At 39.3% G+C, this 22,804-nt stretch overlaps 1 protein-coding gene across 1 annotated transcript in view; it reads left to right on the forward strand.

Annotated features, from left to right (window-relative positions):
• Positions 1-22,804, forward strand: part of MID1 (midline 1) — a 353,212-nt gene that overhangs the window by 68,172 nt on the left and 262,236 nt on the right. The gene's annotated exons all lie outside the window — the stretch shown is intronic.

Raw genomic sequence — 22,804 nt, forward strand, 5'->3', positions numbered from 1 at the left:
CAGAAACAGGTGACTGTTTCAGCAAAAATCGTGTTTCAGCATGGTTTTGCTTTTCTGACCTTAGCAACTGATAGACATAGGATTGCTTTTCACTTCTTTTCATGGTTATTCATATTTATGCGTGCACATGCATGTGAACACACTAATTATGGGAGATGTAGCTACAACTTTACTAGGAATTAAAGTGGGAAAGTAAAACAGATTCCTGTGCCTAAGGGTTTAGAATCTTACAATGAAGATGATTATTATTTTAAAACTCTCTTCCTTCCAAATATTTCTGATTTTTATGAATGAATGTCTACTTGAAATTAATAATAGGGTATTACCTTGTTAAAATTCATTCAGATTAAGGAACAGTCAGAACTGAAATTCACTTGTGTAGATACAGATTCTCATTCATTCATATGTAAGACTTTTCTAAACTCCTGACTTTGAATGTTTAGTAAGGTATTAATGGGAATAGTCATAGTAGTTTCAACAGAGACTTCTATAGGAGTATCAACAATATAAAGCAGGTAGCAAGTTCCTAAACACTGCTTCAGCACTGAAGGTAATGGGTTCATTTTCATGAAACATCTTTGGTCTCTGTGGCAAAGAAATCTGGGCTGGTGCAGCAGAACTGTAAATTTCACTTGTCTCACTTTTCATTCTGGTGGTTTTGCAGATAACCTTTATTATTGTGAATTGAGTAGGAGCACAGACTTTTAGAAGGGGTGTTACTAATCAAGGTGTGAATTTAAAGGGCAGGAGAAGACTCCAGGGAAACACATTTTTAAATCACCTTTTCTCGAGTCTTTCTAATAAATTGCATTGCCCTCATTAGTTTAGTGTCTAGCTATGCTGCAATTATTAATGGTCTTTTGATTTCCCAGTGCAAAGCAAGGTAGAAACCTGATTCAAAGCCTGCACTGTGTATTCTGGGTTGACATGAGCTTATTCTGCCCCAGGATCCGAGCAGCCATCCTTGCAGCCATGCTAGTGCAGGGCTGGTCCTGGCTGCAGCTTGTCCCTAGGTGAGCTTTGCAGTTGTGACTTTTTCAGGAGGACACGTGGAGGTGTAGGACCTCATCCCTTTCAGCCACAGTACATGCCTTGCATCCTCCTCTGCTGTCCATGGCATGTGTAATGGTAGAGTCTGCAGCATCACAGTGGGGTCTGCTTAAAACCAGTGCCTGCCCTGGGATTTTTACCTCTGCTTGGTGCTGTGTCTGTAGTGTTGCATGAGTTCCCATTGGCTTGGATGCACAAAATCCGAATCCTTTTCAGACCAGGATATATGGCTGGAAGATACATTCCAGGGAAGTTTTATCCTTGTTTACACTAAGAGAAGAATTTTAAGAAGATGAAGTATTTTAAATTATAGGTTAGATCTTGTGTATTATCTCAAATCACAAGAAAATCTAGGAGCTATGGCTGGGTTATACAATGACCCTTCTGCCTGAGCTGCTGCAAGCCAGCCTCCTACCCTAGACACTGGTCTCCAATTCGTGTTAATAGGTGACATGTTTCATTCACTGATTAAAGAAGAAAGAACTAACATTCATTCTGACCCTGTTTAAAGGTTAATTTTTCATTCATTTATTCAAGGATTCTTTCATATCGGCTCTAATGACAGAGCTGTGTTCAGAGTGCAGTGATGGTATTGTGTTGGATTGTATAGTTTGGAGATGAATGTGCTGAACCCAGGCAAAAGCACCGAGCACAGCACGTGTGTGCATACACCTATGGTACCAGCTTTAGTTCTGTAACTGAGACAAGACTGAAGTGAAACAGAAGGAGTTGGATTTGACAGTCTGAAGTTTAATGCATGATTGAATTGGAATTTTTGTTTGTATGCCAGAGATGAGAAGCATCAAAGTATTTATAGATATGGCAACATACTTGGTTACTTGAACCAAAATTATCTTTTACCTCCCTGTTGTATTACTGATGGATTAATTCATAAGAGCTATTGCTCATTCGTCACTTTTTAAAATGGAGAGTGCTTGATATATTTAGCATATAGTATCATAATTTTTTTGTTCAGAAATGAATGGACATACTAAATGTCTTCAATGTTTTCAACATTTAGTAATCTGCTCATCCTACAAAGAAAGTTGAGGGGGGTTGTGTGTTTGCTTGACTTACAACCATCACCTCATACTTTCATTATTTGCTTGATGCATAATTTGAAGCTGAGTGCTCTAACACATTGGCAAGAGGCAGCTAGGCACATCACATTTTTTTCTGGTATCTTTTCACTTATTCAATAATAAAAAAAAGACTACGCTTTCAAAGGTGTAACTGGAGAGCTTGAAATAATAAAAGAACATGCTGTACTATTTGCATGCTCCCTTTAGGGTTTTGTTAAAGGCTTTACCATTCCATTATGCTATCATTTTGTAGTGTAAGCATTTTATATGGCATGTGTGATTTCATTGCCCTTAAGTGACCTTGGTAAATTCCTTATTTCCCCTGAAGCACATGCCTAATTGAAAATTGCCATCTGCAGTTGCAGAGCTCTAAGCAAGAACTCTAAGAATAATGCAAGAGGGAAATGGTGTTCAGAGAGTGGGGCAAGAGCACTTCTTCTGTACATTTCACTGTATTGCATGAGGTTAAATCTTTGCTTTGAAGATGAATGATAAGGGATTATAAAAGGGCATCTTAATCTCTCTGCCCACTTAATCTGCTTAATACTGCTATCCAGAGATCATGTGATCCACAAAAAGTATGTGTTGCCCTGTACTTTTTTTTTTTTTTTTTTTAAAAAAAAAAAAAAAAGACTTGTGTGTCCCTCTTGTTCCACCCTTGGGTAAATGTGTCTGGAGTTGAAAGTTAAAAATATCATTCCAAATCTGAGCAGTGCTTTCTAGTCCAGCTGCTGTTCTCATACCACAGTGCCTCACTTGGCTCTGCTGTGCTGCTGGGTTTGAGAATGTAGTTATGATGATTGTAGTCTGCAACCACAACCTAAAAATGAGACCTTGTGTTCCAGGCTAGAAGCCTCTAACCTAGCCTTGCGTTACAGCTCCTGTGAGCCTGTGTGCTGAAGAGTCATGCAAATGAAGGAGGTAAAAGGCTGGACAGTGTAAAGCTGAGGAAGAGCTTAAGGCGGCACTTTCTTACATGACAGGACACTAAACTGTGCCCTGGATTAAAAAAAAAGTCTGTATCATCTGTATATTTATTCACTAATATGTAATGTAATTGTTTAGGACAGGAGAAGTGCAAGAATTTCAGTTTAAAAGGTCATGAAAAGTTTGTGATAATGATGTAATACTGCAGTTTTATCATGCCTTCTATGTTTAGTTAGTCTGAAAAGTTCAGAAAACTACAGGGCTGAAAATTTAGCCCCTGAAATTCTCTAGCCCTGCGTTATCTCACAAGTAGTCTTATTTTTGAAAGCCCATCTTTTGACTTTACTTGTTTCTGTGTTAATTCAGAGATATATTTCAAAACTATTTATCAGAGTTAAGGTTTTGAAATACACACTACTTTGAGACTCATACAGGAAAGTATTGAAAATATGCAAGATGTGTTAGGATGTGAGTTTATCAGCTGCTTAGAATATATTTCCCTGATGTTTTGGTGGGGTTTTTCCTTCATTAAAAGTATTAATATTAAATCTAGGTTTTGATGGTGTAATAAGTAAAGGAATGCATAAACACTTCTTGGCAAATTTTGCATGGTTCCGTATTTTAATTTTTGTCATGTTAAATGTATTATATGTTCAGCAAGACATTTAAGAACATGCTTGAGACTGAAAGTCTGTACATAAGCAGATGCATGTTCCCCGATGCATCTATATCTGGGATAGTAACACATGTTCTGTTTCATATGTGCCCAAATTCTCTGCTGAAGTTTTTAGTAAAAAGTTACAATTCTCATGTGACTCTATGCACAGGGACTGAAACAACTGGTATCTGCTTTTAGGTAAATCAGTTAACACTCATGGGCTTTTCCTTGAACAAATAGACATCTTTCCCTTACAGGTTTTTGTAAAACTCCTTTGAGAGGTGGGTATTAATTTGGCACTTTCTTTTTTTTCTTTGGTAGCTTCACTCTATGACGGTTCTGATGTTGGTCCTCTGGATGTCAGATTTAGGGAGACGGCATAAAAAAGAAAGCAGTTGTTTTTGTTAGACAGCTTTATACTAAATTCAGCTCCATTTAGGATTTGATGATGTTCACATGCGGTGGTATGAACCAAATGCCATTCTTGACACCTCACACATAGTTCCAGTCATTCCAACAGGCTGAGAGCACTCTTGTTGGTAACGCACTGGATTACAGAGCACTCAGGGTATCAGCTTGGAAGTGTCACAACTTGTCCACCCTGCTCCTCCAGTGATGCATATGCTTCTGCTGCTGAGTTTCTAACACTTCTGTTTTGTGGCTGCCTAGCCTGGAAAATTCCATACAAAACCTCAAATCAGCATGCCTGAGGTGGATTTTCTGGGGCACATTTAATTTCCCTACATATGAAACAACAGTAGTGTTCCTGCTATGTTAATTCTGTAAAGTGAGCCATTGTTTTACTGCACCTTTCATATCTTTGTCTCCTTCACAAGAAATTCTACCCCAGTTTAGCTGAGGAGTTTAGGCATTAGCAATTAATTATGAATTCTTACCTTAAGTATGGCAAGGTACCCCAGGGTGGTTTGGGATATCCTCTTGGTTGTGGGGTCAAAGTTAGGCAGCTGTGCTTAACGCTCCAGAGGGCAATCCTGGCTATGTTGCATTTCGCCTTTGATACATTGCCATACCACTGCCATTAGCGCAGTGCTTAGACTGCAAACATCTGTTTGCTTTTATTGCACATGTGTTGCTTAAGATGTTCTGCTTCTACATGATGTAAATCACTGGACTCAACCAGCATGTATGATTCGTTTACCAAATAAACCTTAAATTGTGTCAGTAAAATGTGTCCTATGGGATGACATATATGACATACACAGAAGAGAAAACTGACAAGTTCACTCACCAATATTTCATATTTTAGTGGGGTTTTAATGGTTTGAAGGGAGTCATGTAAATGTCAGTAGAGAAGGAAAGTTTGCAGTGAAAGTGGCATACATCCATATACCAGACAACGATGATGGGAACAGAAATGCACTTGATGTTAGAAAACAAATTGATGAAATCTCTATATCCTTCATTCTGTAATCTCACCATATTCATGGTATGAAATGCAGCAAACACTTATAAGAAAAACCAGATACATTTTGATATCGCTATATGTAGTACGGTGTTTTCTTGAATGGAAATATTACCTGGATTTTGAAATAAGTTTAGTTGTTGATCTGAGTAACTTTTCTGCAATACCCTGTAGGTACGTTGCTATTGCAGAGACCTAACATCTTGGTTCTAATATGTACCATTTCACGCTGCTGGAATGCACAACAGGATTGTTTTGGTTTAGATTAATGAAAATGAACTCAGTGAAATGACTTACAGTTGTTAGCTTGCATTTTTAATTTTGGAGGTTAACCTAATGTGCCTTGAAGGTTTTAGTGCTTATGTTTCTGTTCCACGAGAAGTTCAATTTGAACATCTTGATTATGTCACATGAGAATTAAGGAAACAAAACACGAGGAGAAAATGGAAGATTACAGTCGAGCAGAACCATCAGCTGAACAGGCCTTTATTCACCCACAGACACTTTAAAGTTTTGGAGTATGCAAAATTACTGTAATATAATAAAAATTAAAATCAAAAGCACTCTCTAGAAAGGGCTTACAAAACTGAAAAGTTTAATTGATGGAGTCAGCATCATCTGCCAAGTTTCCAGTACGTCACCCAGGCTGGGGGAGCTAGAACTAAATTTGAAAGTACTTTGGCTAGCTGGCAAGCTAGTCTGACACCAAGAAGATATAAAAGAACTTAAAGAAGCACGAGTTGCTACAGTCACAGAAGAAAACACAATTTATCTATAGAAAACGGAGAATAACTTAGCAGGAGTATCTGTGGGCTACCGCAAATTAGAAAATGAACATGAGTCACACATGTGACAAAATGTTGAAATGTAAAAGCCATTCTCGGAGTCATTATTGAAGGTACTGTATACAAGAGAATGAAAGCTAATCATTTTGACCTGTTGCATTGTGATAAGTCCCCAGCAAGAATTTTTCATCTGGTTTTATACATGATACTTCAAGAAATATACAAAGTTACTGGAGAAAGACTAATGGAAAACTAACAAAAAATTGTAACAAGAAAACGTGAAATAGATTACAGGAACTAAGTAAGTTTTATTGGAAACCTGGATTCCCAGACAGTCCTGTACTAGGACTCTTAAGAACTAATATTCTGTCCAGCTGCCTTCACGCAAAGGACCAAGAAGGAGCTGAGCTCTCCCTGTTGCCCACTGTTGCCTTCATATGAGAGCAAAGGGTGAACATGCCAGAGCTGGGGATGGCTGCTACAACTGCGCAACTTGTAAGTTTTACTATGAAAGTGCTACTTGCACAAACTCAGCTGGGTGGATTACTGTCTAGAAAAGAGGAGAATAAACTGTATAGTTGATGCTCCCTGTGAGCAGGGAAATGACCACACAGACATTCTCAGACCTAATTTGTGTGATTGCTCCCTATGACTTTGGTTGTGTTCCTGGCATGGAATCTGGAAATGTTTCATGATTTCAGACCCCAGTATTTCCCATGGCCATGGCCCACCACCGTAGTTGTGCTTAAGCTGGGCCTGCATCTGCTTTTTATCTCCATCTTATACCCCCAGTTACCATACCCTAACCAGGTGCTAGTAAATCAATAAAGTGACACTCTCTGGTGCCTCACAGGTGACCCTTACCTGCAAGGAAGAGCAGTCTCAGCCTCAGACTGGTGTTACGTCTACAGTGTACACGACAGTGGATGCCCACTGCTGGCCTCTTCACTCGTTCCAATACTGTAGACTTATTGCTTTGGGATTTGGGAACTTTGAATAGCTACTTTGCTTTTAGCTTCTACTCAGTCATTAATGTCAAGAGTTACTGACAAGACTCTCATTTTAACATTAGTGTTTAGTAACAACAAATAGAGAGATTACATGAATAAATGCAGAACCTAGTAAAGTCATGGCAAAAGTAAATGGAAATAGTTATACATGTGAAAGCGCTGCCATTTACTCTACAAAATGCATACCTTTTCCTTTTACTGGAGGGAGTATGTGATGTAGTCATAAAAACCAGAATAGCACCATCTATGTAGATGTAAAGCTAGCAAGAATGTAATTGTTGCAAATAAATGTGGGGAAGTTTAAAAACCGCCTTGTGTTAGTGCAGGAGAGGAGACTGTTCTCCCAAGCACTTTATCGAAGTATAAGGTAGATTGGAGAGTTGCATGACAAGGCTTTCCTCGGAGAGCAAACTGTAGTGTTCGGTTTGTTGTGTAACATGTGTTATTGATGTGCTATGGGCAAAAAATTAGTACATCTCCCATGTTTATGTAGCAGTGCTGAGTCATTGATTACTGTTGATCAATACTGTACACCATAGTGCTGTATCCATTTAAGTCACTAAGAGATTACAAGGCATAGTGTTCGATCAGTTGGGTCCCGAGTTAAAGTCAATGATCGAAGACTAGGAGAATGTAAACACAGAAAAAAGAACAACAGGGGAATGGAAGTGAGATTAGTTTCTTCTATTTGATACCTCCCATAACCTCATTCTCATGACTCAGCATTTCTGAGGTCAGTTTTTTCATGAGATTGGGTAAATTCCAAATTCCTAAAAGATGATTGACTTAATTGTTAGTGTCTAGGTCATAGGCAAACACTGAACTGCTGACATTCCTAAAATTAGAAAATTAGTTCATATCATCAATTTTGGAAGATAGGTGATTATTTTTATTGGCAGAAAATGTTTTTTACTATCACAAGCATCTGCTTGAACTAGTCCATATATTCATTTGTCTGTGAATAGAGTATTTTGCTCTAATGGGGAAGGTGCAAAGGGGTTGTGGCAGGGATATTTGCTAGCAGAACAAACTGCTTTCTACCACGCTGTTCCAAGTCATCTCTCAGTGGCAGAGGCTGAGTATGCTTCCCTCCTTACTGCAGTCAAGGGGCTGTTCTTCAGAACTGTTTTTCAGACCAGTATTCAGCCTAAGTAGTGAGATGGCCACTGTGAATTTCACAGCTTTCTGGGTAAGGCCATGTGACTGGGGACTCCATTGTGCAAAAGGGATGCCCTAACACATTCTGCTCATTCCTGTTGGAAAGTTACTGTCTTCCACAGTGGTCTCTGACTTAATCCAATCCTTATTCTGAACATACAGGAAGGAAACATTGTCTCAGGCAATGTATAACTGCTGGGAAATACTTGTTTTGTGATGGCAATCATTACTATGACTTTCAATTACTGTCTTTTGGGACAGAAACATATTACATTTTATATTCATAGGCAAAATCACTATCTGACTTTCATTTTTGAGGTTTAGAAGTTCTGCATTTAAACATATTTTACAAAAATTAAATTGAACCAGGCTACTAAAGTATTTGGTAATTGTAGGCAACTGTATAGCCATATGTCTGTTCAAAACCAGCTTTTCATGTTTTGCCTGGAAGAAAATCATCTTTAAAATGCTTGGACAAGCTGAATCTAAAGCTAAAACTTGTTTGAAAGATGACGTTATTCTGAGCAAGGTTCAATAGTTCTCCTAGATCAGGACTGAGACAGGTTTTTTTTTTTTTCAATGGTTTTATGCTGTGAAGATAGATGTCAGAGTAAAAATTTAATGAAATATGTGACAAAAGTATCATGTCCAGTAATGTGCAAATATGGTACCAATATTCAACAAAAAGCAGCCTGTATTTTTAAAGAGCTGGGCCTTAGTATGTTTCCCCACTGAAGTCATTAAACACTAGATTGAGAAAGCTATATGTGTTATGAATCAGGCTGGACTCAACTTCTCAGTGTGTGAAGTGTGGTGTTAAGCTTTGGCTGCTGTGCCTTTCGTATTCGGTACCTCAGAGTGAGACCTACAACACGGCCCTGCAGGGGACGACGGGCTGTCCTCCTCTTCAGTTCAGGGGACACTTTTAGTGTTGATGGATAGTTACATCTGCTTGGAACTTTCCTCCAAGAGTAGTTGTTAATACTGTTCTCCCAATAACTGAGCAAAGCTTGTTGTTTTTTAAAATACAACCAGAGATCCTTCTGCTTGGTTTATCTTTTCCATGACTAGATTGTTCAGGAAACACAAGATGTGCTCTGGGGATCTTTCCCTGCCGAAGGAGGTGCTAGTCTATGTTCAACATCTCCCACAAAGGCAGTGCTATGGCCACGAGGTGGCACATCTGTGTGAATATAAACTCATTCCCTCCTGTAGCACCTGTGCCACTGGGAGAAAGATGGTATGAGAATCTGGACTCTGTGGTCTTCTGGTGATAGTTGTGACCAAAGGAAGGAGCTACCCGGACGTGTGGGCCTTACTAACATAATTCTTCATATGTTTTACATTATGCAGATGTTGACCAAAAAAAAGTCCTAAAGCACTGGATCGAGGACATTTTCCTCCCATATGGAGGCTGCAAACACCTGAGAGATGAGACAGATGGAAAACTAAGACTAAAATCAAAACAGGCTTTCAATAGCCTTAAAAGCTATGTGTGAAGTTACACAACTCCGTAGGCTTCTGGCACTTGTGTTAATTTGGGCCTCCTGAATTACGAGTAGGTGGAGACAGCAGCTAGGTACTGAGATATTTGTACAAGTACCAAATCAAATTTCTGTTTATCTTGTATTTTTAAAAAACAAAGGTTGTACAAATTAATCAGAGTCTTTTACTGTGATTGTTTCACATGGCCAGGCTCTGAAGAAGTCAGTTTTACCATTTGCAGCTGATTCTTAGGTCTTGTGTTCAAGCCACTTTCTATTTTCTAGTACAGGGTGAATTGAGTCATATCTGTTGACTGCAGTGCCAGGAAGGTGACAATGTTACACTTTGCTAACCAGGAGAGACTACTGTTCTCAAAGCTTTATTTCCTGTGCCCATGAAATCATACGGTCTAATTCTCTTGGGGGATTCTTTCTGGTGATACATTAGGCATAGCTCTGGCTTCCTTTCTCTGAATGATCAGCATTTTCAAGGCAGTAATATTAGTCTGCCTGCAGTTCTTATGGAAGAAATGGATAATTTATGAACTATTGGGAGCAGAGCCCTGTGCTTATGAAACCATAAGACTGCAAGGTTCTGAGCATATGAATTAATAGTTTAGTCAATGGAAAGTGAAATTTTTTTTTAAAGTTGCAGATGTATGATAAAATATCTCTGTTTTATCAAAATCATCAACAGTAGCAAACACTGTTGATTTAACATTTAAGAAATGATGGCAGTTTTTCTATTAATTCCTATGCTTATGTTTTAATTCCTGCCACTGCTTTCTCACGTTCTCAGACAGGCCGAAGTTGCTTGCTTCTGTGTGGTTTCTACTGAAGGCTGTGTTACGCCTGAAGCATGACTTCTCTGTTCTCAATTGCACTGACTTAGTTTGTCTTAAGTTTCTGTGAAACTGTAGGGCAAAAGAGGCTTTTAAGATACTGTAAAAAGAGCAAGGATCTTGACTTTTTGTGTCATGCCTTGTTAGAAGCTCTCACTTGGTTTTGGACAAAGGATTCCAGACAGCTGGCCACTCTCCAAAGTGTCTTATGGCTTTGCTCTTAAAGTCAGAGGTCCCAGCTGTAGGAGACTTAAATAACAGGGGGTTTAATATTAAGACTATCATTTCTCTAAATCATGTTCCCTTTTTTACCCCCTAATATAAGATATGAATGGTTCCAATCTAATAAATAATTGCAATCATAAATACACTTTCCTTGTGCCTCTTCAAATACTGCCGTGCCAAGCACCACTGTTCACGTATGCTGCAGAACATAAGGTCATTCATTCTTCTGTTTTCCTACAAAAAATACAAAACACCTTTCTGCTTCAAGAGATATTCTTCACCATACATATTGCTTTAAAACTGAGTTGCAAGCTAATCAACTGAAACAATAGGACCAAGACTTCCTTTTTCAGTATGGTGTAGCTTTTCCAGTGCAGTGTTTATCTGCCTCATATTCAAAATGGTGGCTATAAAGCATACAACTGTCTGAAAACATTTCAAAGGCATGCAGAAGAGGAATTCTTTACAATGTTTCATCCCAGCATGTATAACAAGGGATGTTGAATGAGTATTACAGAAGCACTCAAACTGCATAGATGAACGTAGAGAAATTAATATATGGCGTGTGACAATTTTTAGAAGAACCTGTATCCAATTATAAATTCCTTTTTGGGTTTTGAGTAACATTTATGTGGAATAGTTTTCTAAGGGAAGTGTTGAAAGACTGTGTACTAAACCATTGGCAAATGAACTGTACAAAGTATTTGAAGGCTCTTCAGAAGCAGATCTGAGAAGATGTGCGGACGTGATGACACAGTGGAGTTCCCATGTCACAGTCTTGACTTGCAATTTGACAGTTGTGCAAATCAGAAAGTGCTGTCTCCGAAGCATCAGGGTGTGCCAAATTTACAGTGTTCAGAGCATAAGAACTAGCTCTCCACCCCTGTTATTGGAGAATTTTCTGATTGAGCAGTTCAGTATTTGGAAGTATTTTATGCATTGGAGGTTCAAGAGAAGTGTGTACCGGTTTAAATAAGGACAGATTCTCTGTATGAAGCACAAGAAGTAACAAACTCTGAAATAGCAAATGTCCCACCAGTTAGATCAGCAGTGTGTGTTATGAGAGAGACCCCAGTCTTACCACCTTTTCTATTTCATGGGGTGGCATTAAAAGCCACTGTGGGTTTTTGTAGCTTGCTTATAAAGAACATCTCAGCCACATACTCAGAAATGCCAATAGCCCCATTTCACATTCGCTGAAGGTCCTGTCAGATGGGCAGCATTGCTCTGCATGTGGTATAGACAAATCTTGCCTAATACCTGTGAGCATGGCACTCAATGCTGTATTCCCAAAGTAGCCTAATTCTACTTAACTGTCAAAGGAAAATGAGTTATTTAGATATTTCTGGTTTGTGTTGGTTTATTTATTATTTTTTTCATTAATTATTTTTGTTGGAAAGTGTTAGTTGGTCAAAACACTTTTTATCAGAACTGATTAATTTTTACTACAATTCTGTTTTAAAGATTCCAGAGCCTTTTTATGACTAGCCAGTAAAATGGTGGATGTGGAAGAGAAATGTAGAAGCTAGCTTCAAAAATACAGATGGGTTTGTTTTCAGTTTTCTGATACAAGCTTTAAAAGTCATATCAAGTTATTGACAGAATGGGATCTTAACACTGAATCTGTCATGTCTTGGATGGGTGACCCAGATGTTGGTTGCTTTGGGCTGCTCCAAATAGCTCCTAATGTTCCATTTTGTATAATAAATGCACCTCAGGTGAGTGTTGTAAGCATTTTATGAGAGTCTGAAATGAGTTAGTCTTCCTTTCTGTTTTCTTTGTCTGTTTCAGACCACCATAAATGTACTTAGGTGTATAATGAGGCATTTCTGAAAGGAATTTTTTTGTTTGTTTGTTTAGTTCTGACCTGGCAATAATATTTCTTCCTGTGCCTCCTTTCTTTAGAGTAACTTTTAAAACACCCAGTCTGTTGGAATTACTGCATGATGAAGCTGGCAAATGTGGTCCTACAAGGAAAACGGTTCTGCTTCTGCAATGACTACTCTATAAGGGAATTTGAAGGGACCTTGTTTTATGTCGAAGAGGTTCAGCTGGCAGCTTCTTATACAATGTTGTATGTTCCTGGAACAAGTTCAAATGGCTTTTAGCTTGGGGGCATTTAACCATGTGAGCTACCAGCTTCCCTCTTAACATGCACCACTCGTGGGACAGCATTAATAGGGCACCAACACTTCTTGCGAGGCCTCTCTTTTGAAGACGATGGCTATCCTGATTCATCCACAGCTTCATCAGCCTGTCCCCTTGTCTGGGGCCCTGAGCATTTGTCCTCACTGCTGCAGATGTTCTTCTTGCACGGGTTTTGATCCCCCTTTATCAGAAACTCAATCGCTCTTTGCTGAAAGTCTGTTTGTTTAGTAAATGTGAGCCCTTACCAAGCAAGGCTTGCAGTCTGTCAGGAACAAGGGTTCTTGAATCTAGCAGCTTTACCTGCCGTTTTTCAACTGCATGCATGTGTGGTCACACTGAGAAAACTAGTATGTCACTCCCACTGTAACGGAGTGCTGCAGTCCGCAGTGAGCATGCCTGTGTCAGCTGCACAAGCTATCTGTGATGAATTCATCTCGCACAGCATTAAAAGACTTACTGTTATCTCAGAACTAAGTAGTGCAAAGAAATTACACCTCACGCACAAAGTTTCAATGTTTAAACAATTAAAAAGGGTTAATGGAAGCATAGCATAGATTTGAGTACAGTTTGAAAAAGCACCAAAGCATCATTCCCATGGGAAACCGAGGAAAGTATCACAAATCAAATTTATTGTAGATATTTCTTGCTGTGTTAGGTTATGTGGACCAGAACAGGGATCTAAGGCCCTGAACCTGCAAACACTTACACACTTGCTTAACTTTACTACATAGTGTAGTGCCATGTAAATCAGTAGGTCTACTCGTGGCAATAAAACTAAACATGTAGGAACGTATTCTTAGGACTGAAGCCCTATATTTGATTCTCAGTCCATCAGAAAGCCAGTGAAGGGTTCTGTAGGATGGCTTAACAGACCGTACTGGTAGCTAGAGGATTTTTTCATCTGAATTTTGAACAGATGGCAAGGAGCCTATACCTTGTAAACTGAAAATATCAGTAATACCTCCCTGTAAGTGTAGCAGTGAGTGAAGTCTCAGTGCAAGGATGCAGAAAGAGTAGAGTATGACATATTTTACAGATGCCGCCTTTTCCTTTTGCTCTTCCCACAGTTCTTCCAAGATTGTCCCAAAAAATGTTTTGACAATGTTAAAAGCTTTTCCCCTCCCTTTACCTATCACAGTTTGTTAGCCAGTATTTTCATGCAAGATTTGAAGTGGAATGTTGTAAAGTTATATGCTTTTAGTCTGTAAAACTCTGGACTCTGTCCAGCAGACCATTTTTACATGGCCTGGATCCTTTTCAGACAAACAGGATCTGTACTAGGGTGCAAAATTTTAGACAACTGATGCATTATTTAAAATAACTCCAAGTTGGCTTGCTGCCCCTTAGAGGAGTCTGTTAAGACTCCCCCACTGCTGCCTAGGAACATATTTGTGGAGACAGGAATTGAGTGCCAACAAAGTAACAAATTTGAAGGTAAGCTTTCTTTTCTCTGGCACTCTGAGAATTTCTTTGGAACTTACTAGCAATATGGGTAAGGGTACTTAACGCTTCTAGATCAACATATCTGTAATCTCAGGGAATAAATATTTTATGATTTATAGAAGGAAAATGTGTCACAAGAGTTTGGTTTTTTCCTGTTAGTGACAGATTCACTTCCCAAATTCATGATGTCATTCCCAGCACAAATTTCTTCCTTGATATGCTGCAAAGTACTTCGATTCAACCCTCCCCCAGAAATGTTCTGCTGCCGGTAGCAGCTCCTGGTTTGTGTGTGCATCAGTGAAAGAGCAGGAAACCAACTGCTGAAGGGGAGTCCCACTGAACAGTTAGTATTAACAGTTTTTTTCCATTCATAAGGATTTTGATTACTATCTCTAACAAAGGGGAAACTGTCTCTAACAAAGGGGAAAACACCTTATTTTAAAGTGAAAATGAGACTCTTTATTTGTTGAACTAACTTTGGATTCTTTACAGTCCAAAGCTGGCTCATAACCTACTAGCTCACAAGTGAGCCATTTTCCATATATTTATTTCCATATTCTTCCTTCCTTCCTTTCTAATTGTTATCTATTATTTTTGAAAAGTAGATAGATCTTGGTTATGTCTATATTCTTTAAGTGAGAACAATCAGTTTAGAAGGGTTAAATGTAATAGTTATGGATGAGAACTAATAAGCACATTCAGAAGGAGTATTTGTTGATGGGAAGACATATTTGGCTTTAGCCTTTTTACAGTAGAACCATAAGAAAGACAACAAGGCGGGTCTGAAAGCATTTTCCTTGGAGTTGCAGTATTAGCTGTCTTTTGAGCACTTTCCAAGCACTGCCAAGTCAATGGTATCTTTTAAAGCCTGAAAACCAAAGTTGACAATTCTTTTTATGGTTTATAGAGTTGTAGAAGAAAAATATGCTTTGAATTATGCTTGAATAAGATCTTAGAAAAATTAAATAGGGGTGTGACTTGGCCCTTGGTTCCACAGAGTATATAAAGAGAAGCCATGCATGTGCAACAGAATGCAGAATTTGACTCTTTACAGATTCTACTTAATGGAGGAAACAAATGAAATTTCTGCCATTTTTTTTTTGCCTTTTCCAAACTCAGTAATAATTATTACAGGAGGTGTTTTAAGTTTCCATAGACTGTGAAGATGGCTATTGAAAAATAAACCAAGAGAGAATCAATATGAAAATCCTTTATTAATCACCTTGACAAATTTGATTGCTAACTTTGTAACACACACACACCCCCACCCAAACTGTAGGAAGTGCTGATTTTAATTTAAATATTAAGAAGAGAAACATAGTAAGTGGTAAATAGGATTTTCTGGTAAAAAGTAAAATCAGTGTGTCTTTTTTTTTTTTTTTCTTCTTTTTTTTCTCTCTGGAGAATTACCCACCGTATTAAGCAAGCAAAATGTAGGAACACTTCTTGCAGTGTTTCAGCAGGAAATATGTAGCTTTGGCTGTATAAAATGACAGTGCTCAGGAAGGTAAATATACTGAATTACTCCACTAATAGAAAGGAGATGGCAGTACAGTAGTTTTCCCCCAGGCACTGAGTTTCACAGGTGCTGTAATCATGGTGGGCTACAATGATAGTACTGTAAATGCAAAAATAACAATTTGCAATTAGATGCATTTTTGTGTGAAATGTGATAAATCAAGGGGTGGAATTTGTCAGGTATCAATTCCCTAACAGCAAGAATGTTTATCTAAAGTACAAAAACCTCACAGCTGAAATCACTATTTCCTCATGTTTTCACTCAGCTCACAAAAGAAATATTAAAACGCAGTTCTTAGAAGGAAACTTTTTGTTTTCTTTTTGCTTTCTTTTTGCATTCACTAGAAAACATTTAGTATGTAGGCTTATTTTTGGCAATAACCATACCTTTATCTGCATGCTTTCTAAACACTGTCAGTTTGTCGTGGGGGGTGGCACTGTGTTGGTACCCCCTGTTGTTTACCTCCTGAATTGTGAGGGGTAGAGTTGATAATTAAGGAAGCTCTTGCAAAGACTTCTGCCCAACCATTACTCTTGGTTAGAGAAGTGTTTCTTCCTTTAAGAGAGGATGCTGGGGTTAACTGCAGCATACTAGGTAGGTATCACCAAATTTCCTTTGATAATGCTTGGAAATGTGTTGTTTAAAAACATGTAACCGAGAAACAGTAACTCCACAGTGATAAAAGTTACCTTACCTTTGACCTAATATTAGAAGTCACAACTTTCCTGGGAATTGCCCTTTTTTGGTGAATTTAAATATTGCAGGTCTTTAGACTGTTTGTTGAAGGGAGAGGTGTTTGCTCTCAAATATGGAAGTAAAATTAACAAATGATTTACGTACAGAAATGTGGCATGAAAGGCCTGACCCAGCTGCTCTGGAGAAGTGAGATCTGGCCTTAAGGAGGTGCCCTAGAAGCATCACAGAAGTGGAAGAGAAGAGCTGCAGCTGGGCTGTGGCGAGGCAGCTTTGTCTGTCACACGGCTCTGAGAGACCTTCCTGCGCCCATGCTGGCGGTGCCAGCCATGACACAGCCCCTCACGCTGGGGCTGAAGTGTGCCTGTCCTCTCTTTGGGTGCACATAGGGTCAAAGTCCAAACCGTGCAAGCACTGAGCCCAATGGAGCCTATCTGCTTAGCGCTTCTGGGCTGATTGAAATCCTTCATGCGACTCCTCACCAGCGTCCTATGTGGTGTTTACTGGGAGGGATGCCAGCTGAACATGACCTCTGGGGTAACAGGAGAGTCCGTAAGCACAGAGGAGACATGTTGATTATAACAGTGATATTTTATGTTTTGTAGCATTAACATGCTTCAGAGATTGCCACATTTTGGTCACATATGGGCTAAAAAGATCATCCTTTTTTTTGTTTCTCTCTCTCTCCTTTTTTTTTTTTTTTTTTTTTAACTTGGTTCCCACTGAAAAGTGAATGATTAAATTGCTGTGGAAGTCCTCCTTATCAAAACACCAGACAGGGCCTCTCTCATTTTCTTTTTCTGTTCATGGAAGTGTGTGAGTCATCCACCTACACAGCATTAATTTTTCTTATCCTGGTGAGTGCCCTGTGGATTCAGAGTTGAATTATAGGGTACATTCAAAGCTCAGTTATGTTTTCTCTTCCTCTTGCCCCCCCCCAGGGAGCTCGGGCCATGGAGGACAAGATGATGCAGCTCCCCAGAGGCAGCGTGATGCCAGGAGTAGGGAATCGGTGTCTGGGTCCAGGTCTCACTAAATGCAGTTCTCCTGGGTTATTTGTTTGTAGGATCTGTAAGGTGTGGGACCAACCCCATGGTTTGTCTTGCAGGGGAATTCAGAGGAGCAAGAACCCAGTGACAAGCAGTTTGCTTCCCTGGGGGATAGTCCCAGACCTGGCTGTAGGGGTGGTTGACCTAAGCCAAAGTTTGCTACCCTCTATATTCCTGTTGCCTGAAAGTGGTTTGGTTTACTGGAGTGCAAGAAAGATGTTAGTGCTTGCACATAAAGCATAGATGAAGCATGGTTACTGGTGAAGTGTTAACCAGAGTCAGGCAACAAATGGCTGTGGTGGGTGCAGGATCTCCTGCTAGCCTCTGCAATGGAAATAAGTTTCCACTCAGTGTAGCTCTGACTGACAGTCAGGACACAGAAGAAAAACAAATAGTAACTATTATCTTCCTGCTGAAGCAGCTCCAAAGTGAATATAAACTCCGATTGTTTAGAGACTATCAATTAAGCTAAGAAGTATTTAGAGCAGGTGCAGAAGAGATAATGAAAAGAGAACTTTACAGTCTTGTATGTTTAAAACAGTTTGGCTTTTTGATGTTGTGTTTACTAGGAAAAGTATTGAATTGATAGTTCAAGCCCGCGATTCATTTATGAACAGTTTTTAGTTTAATAAACACACTGCAAACATCAAGAGAGAAGGTCTAAATGATGGGAACTTTAATGCCGGAGGATGTTTTATTTATGACTACAGTAATATTGAAAGAACATTTGAACTTATGGATAGAAGTTTATGGACTTTCTTGTTAACCTTTGATTTATTGAAGTATGGTTATGCAACCTTTTATATACTTAACTCCCTAGTGGTGTCTAGAGGCATTGCTGAGAATGAGGCTTTCTGATGTTAAGTCACTTTGTATGGATGTGGTTCCCGGGAACTTGAAAAGCCATTTCAGACAAAGGGTAAGAGAAAGGGAAACATTCGTTATCTTCCCTTTACAGAGGAGAATCTGAGAAATAGATGAGTAAGTGACAGAGATTTTACAAAGAGGCACACTGCTTCTACCAAAAGAAAATTTAATTGGCTTCTCATAAAAGAATTCTGCAGATGAAACAAGAAGCTGAATCCTCATCTCCCAGTAGTAATTGAGGATAAATGTGGATCAATGTAGCTTTTTCATCTCTAATCTTGGCAAAGTCTTGTATGTCCCTTCCTGAAAAGGTAGCAGTATGAATTTAGCTTTGTTTGTTTTTAACAACTCTTGCCCTCTGTTATTCCAAGATTTGACTGTTAGTATTCTGCACTTTCATGCTCTCCACACTTTGTTCTCTCACTGAAATTTGCCGCAGCTTATAATTGGTTTCTTAGATTTGGTTTCTGTTCTGGAAAGGCAGCTTTACTGTTCAGGGCTAAAGGTGGTAGAAGGAAACACTTTGAGTGTTAATCAGAAATGCAGCGCTGGTTTACTGAATAGCCTAGGGAAAACTGCCAGCTTAGTTATTAAACCAGTAAACAGAAACATATCTTCACTGACCACTAGATCCTCCATCCAAGCCAACCATCCCCTTGGTAAATACATTACCATGGTAAAACTAACTACTGCTAACAGAGGTGAAGCAACTTGATAAGCAATGAGTTTGTGAGCTACCACGGCACAGCAGAGCGCACCTGCATTGCACAAAGGCATCAATATCAGGGAGTGCTCTGCATCCCTGGGACAGTGCAAAACACAAGTGTTTGTGCCTTGGAGGCAGCATACAGCACGGGGGTGCCAGGGCACTGTGTGCAAAGTAATGCTGATGCAGGGTTGCCTTCCATCACCTCCTGCCCCTCCCATACAGCTCTGCATGGTGGCTGGGCTGTACTGGGGAGAGGTCTGGTGGAGATGTTGTATGACACATCCTATTTCATACATCTTTTATCTTGTAAAGGCTCCCTCTAATAAGTCCAGCAATCAGCCCAGACTAGAAGATGGTGTTATTCCCCATGGGAGAGAGGAGGCAGAGGTGAGACAAAGAGGCTAATGCTGAGAAGTCTGAGGTCACTATGTTTTTTATTTCCTGGCCCTTCACTGACTATCTCCCTCCAAAATCCCAATACGATACTGTCTAGTTCAAATTACTGACAAGGAAGACTTTCCAGTAGTGAGAAAAAACTGAAAGAGAAGAAATCAGCTGCTGATACCAGCTGTGAAGTAAATGTTCCCAGTGATTTCATCCCCTGTCTCAGCATGAAGAAAATAAATCCTTTGTAGAGGCAGCAAGGTTACCTGAGACCCACTGTGTTGACCAAGTGGGAAGGATGATGTGAGGATGAGTCTTAGTGTAAACAGAAGCTGGAGCATCATGGACTGGTTAAATTACTTAAACATCACCTTATCTGTAACAGAAACAGGCATGCATAAAGACAGATAGGAACATACAGTTCTTTACCATGGCTGAACATACGCATTTATTAATGTAAAAAAGACAGAGTTCTATTTCAGTCAAGCATAATATAGTTTGCTGTTAAATTCATTTACACTGAACATGTATTTGTACATTTGGTTTTAGTTTATCTCAAACTGCCATGCCATTTGTTTTTAGTTGATCTCAAACTGCCTTGACATTTTTAGGCCTTAAATATTTATAAAATCTATAGAACACCCCCTTTTTTCCCTTTTTTTTTTAGTTAACTAAACGATTCAGTGATGCTTATCTAGTATATTTTAATAAAACACATATATTTTTTTACACAAAAATAACTCCAAACTTTCTCTCTGCTAAATCCTGCTAACGAAGAACCCTGTAACAACAAATCTGTTTTCCTGCATATATATATATACACACACATGAAAAAAATATAAAAGGAAGACAGAAACAGGAGTAGAACATTTAGGCTTTCAGTGTGTTATAAAGAAGAGATGTGAAACCACACAAGCAAGACAATGTTTTACATATACTGGTAGTAGCTTTGAATTTATTTTTGAATGTAAGTATTAATTTAATTACTCCCTGAGTAAAATGTAGGGCATAAATATAATATCACTGCACACCAAGGTTCCCTTTGAAATAAAAAGGTATTTCTTCTTAAAATTTCTAGAAGTATGTGTCAGCCTAGATGTGGATTACAAATTAGCCATATATACCAATATAACTTTGTATATATTGCCATATAAATTTACAAAATACTCTGCTAACTACCATGGGGATATTATTCATTTTTAAAATTCAAACATTAATTATTTTACTTTTCAAAGTGCCAAATTACTTTTCCCCATGCAGACGTAGTTTAAGTCCTCAAACCCTAAAACAATTAGGGAATTAAAACTAAGATTAAAATTTCTCAAAATTAGTTTTTTTGGCACGATTTTAAATAAATTATACAGGAATTCTTAATGAATCTTCCATTGAGAAAAGTTTTGCTCATGTTTTTTGTGTCTGTCATACAACAGTTCAACATTCCTCTGATTTGCATAATTAACTTAGATTTGTATTGACTTCTCAAGATATTTTTCTAAGCCTTGAGGATTTTGGACTAAAATACCATTTTATTTTGTTTATTAAAAATGCAGGCACTCTTTCCCTACTCCCTCTCTCACCCCTTTCCTTTTCTCTTTACCTTGTTGGTTTTTTTAAACCACCTGCAGTTAAAAATAACTGTAATGTCTCCTGCAAACTTTCCCCCAGAATATGACATTACCTGGCTTGAATTCAGAAAGTCACATAAGGATTTTTCGTTACCATTTCATCCCCAGAACTTACATTTATAGTAGAAAACACTTTCTTCTGATGTACAGTTATGGTACATGCTGGAGCCTGCAAGAGCCGGAGATGAAGCAGCCTGTGGTGGGATGCTGCGTGCTACCGCTTCCTGGGAGGGGGCCTGATTTTGAGGTGAGAGGAGCAGCCCTGAAGCTTAATTTTCTTCCCCCACCTTTCTGTAGGTCATGGCATATGTGGGAATAAGTCACCAGCTTGTGTTGGTGTGCTCTCATTTAGTACCCACCCGTTGTGCACCCTGGAAGAAGGGAACGCATCCCCACCTACCTGGCTTTGCTGCAATAACTCATGAAGTCTGATTATTTCCAGAATGCCTAAACTTAGAGGATAGGCTCTTCTGGGCAGGAGTCATATTCCGTTTGTTGAAAAACTCCTGGTCAAGCCACAAGCATACATAGATACTATGCGGACTGTCTGTGCTCTCACCGTTTGGATGCTCAGGTGGTCGCTCCGATAGATGGCACTGCTTGTTTCAGCGGTGCCTTCAGTCACTCCCGCTGTGTTAAATGGGAAGTAATTAACTTTTAGGAGGTGTGTTTGTTATAAAAAGCAGTTTTTCTATGTGGGTGTTGGTTCTTTGTTCTTAACAAACTGAGGAAAATACTGTCTGTCTTGCTCTTGTGTGCTCTCTCTCTCCATCCGCACACACACCCCCACCCCAGGCGTTCGAATAGCAGTGCTGGAAATGCAGAGCAGTAGAAAGTCCATGGAGGGTGCAGGTGAGAACAAAACCTGTGTGCACCTCTCCTCCCACTCTGAAATCAAAAGGAATTTTACCTTCATATAGATGACTTAATTTGCATCCCTGTGATTTGAGAAACCAAACATCTGGACAAAGTTTATTCATTGCTAATGGCCATGTTACAGGGAAAAAAACCCCAAACGTTTCTTTACTTAAGTTTGGAAGCACACAAAATTAGACCTGGCCGTGGTTCCCAGACCTATGAAAGAGGTGTGGATAAATACCTGGTTTCTTTGTGACTGAGTGGGAACCAAACTGTTACATCAATGCAGCTGCTATTCGAGCCATCTGTGTTGTTAAAAGACAGAGATCAAGGGAAATGGTCTTTCTTTAGCTTGGACAGAAATTCTCCTCCGAACAAGGGGCCAGCAGGAGGCCAGGGCAGGTCTCTGCTAACGGGGAAGGTCCCTGGGTGCTGCGGTGTGACTGGAAAGCTCCTGGGCATGGTTTTGGCCTGGCAAACCAGCATTGTCTTCCCTGTTCCCAGGCATGATTTGGGTGCTAGGATGAGCCAGGGATAACCCTTTCAAGGGGCTATGCCTGTGGCCACCCAGTTTTGGAGGGCAGGAGAATTTAATAGTGTGAATGTGAGTTATTCCATGCCTGTTGGCCTCAACGCTGGAGAACAGTCCCAGGCTCACTTAATTGACTCATATAATTGTAGACACCGTGTCCCAACAACGCATTAAGCAAACAGGGGAATTTACCCTTTCTGGATGTTTCAGCCCTAGCAATGCAATGAATAGCAGTGGTGTACCTGGTGAGTATTTTACTGCACAGATTTTTGAAAGTAGCACTGCTCTTGGCTGCACCTACAGTGCTTGTGTTATAAGAGGCTGTAAAAGCTA

The sequence above is a fragment of the Falco punctatus genome, assembly GCF_963210335.1.
Source record: "Falco punctatus genome assembly, chromosome: 2".
Classification (NCBI taxonomy): domain Eukaryota; kingdom Metazoa; phylum Chordata; class Aves; order Falconiformes; family Falconidae; genus Falco; species Falco punctatus.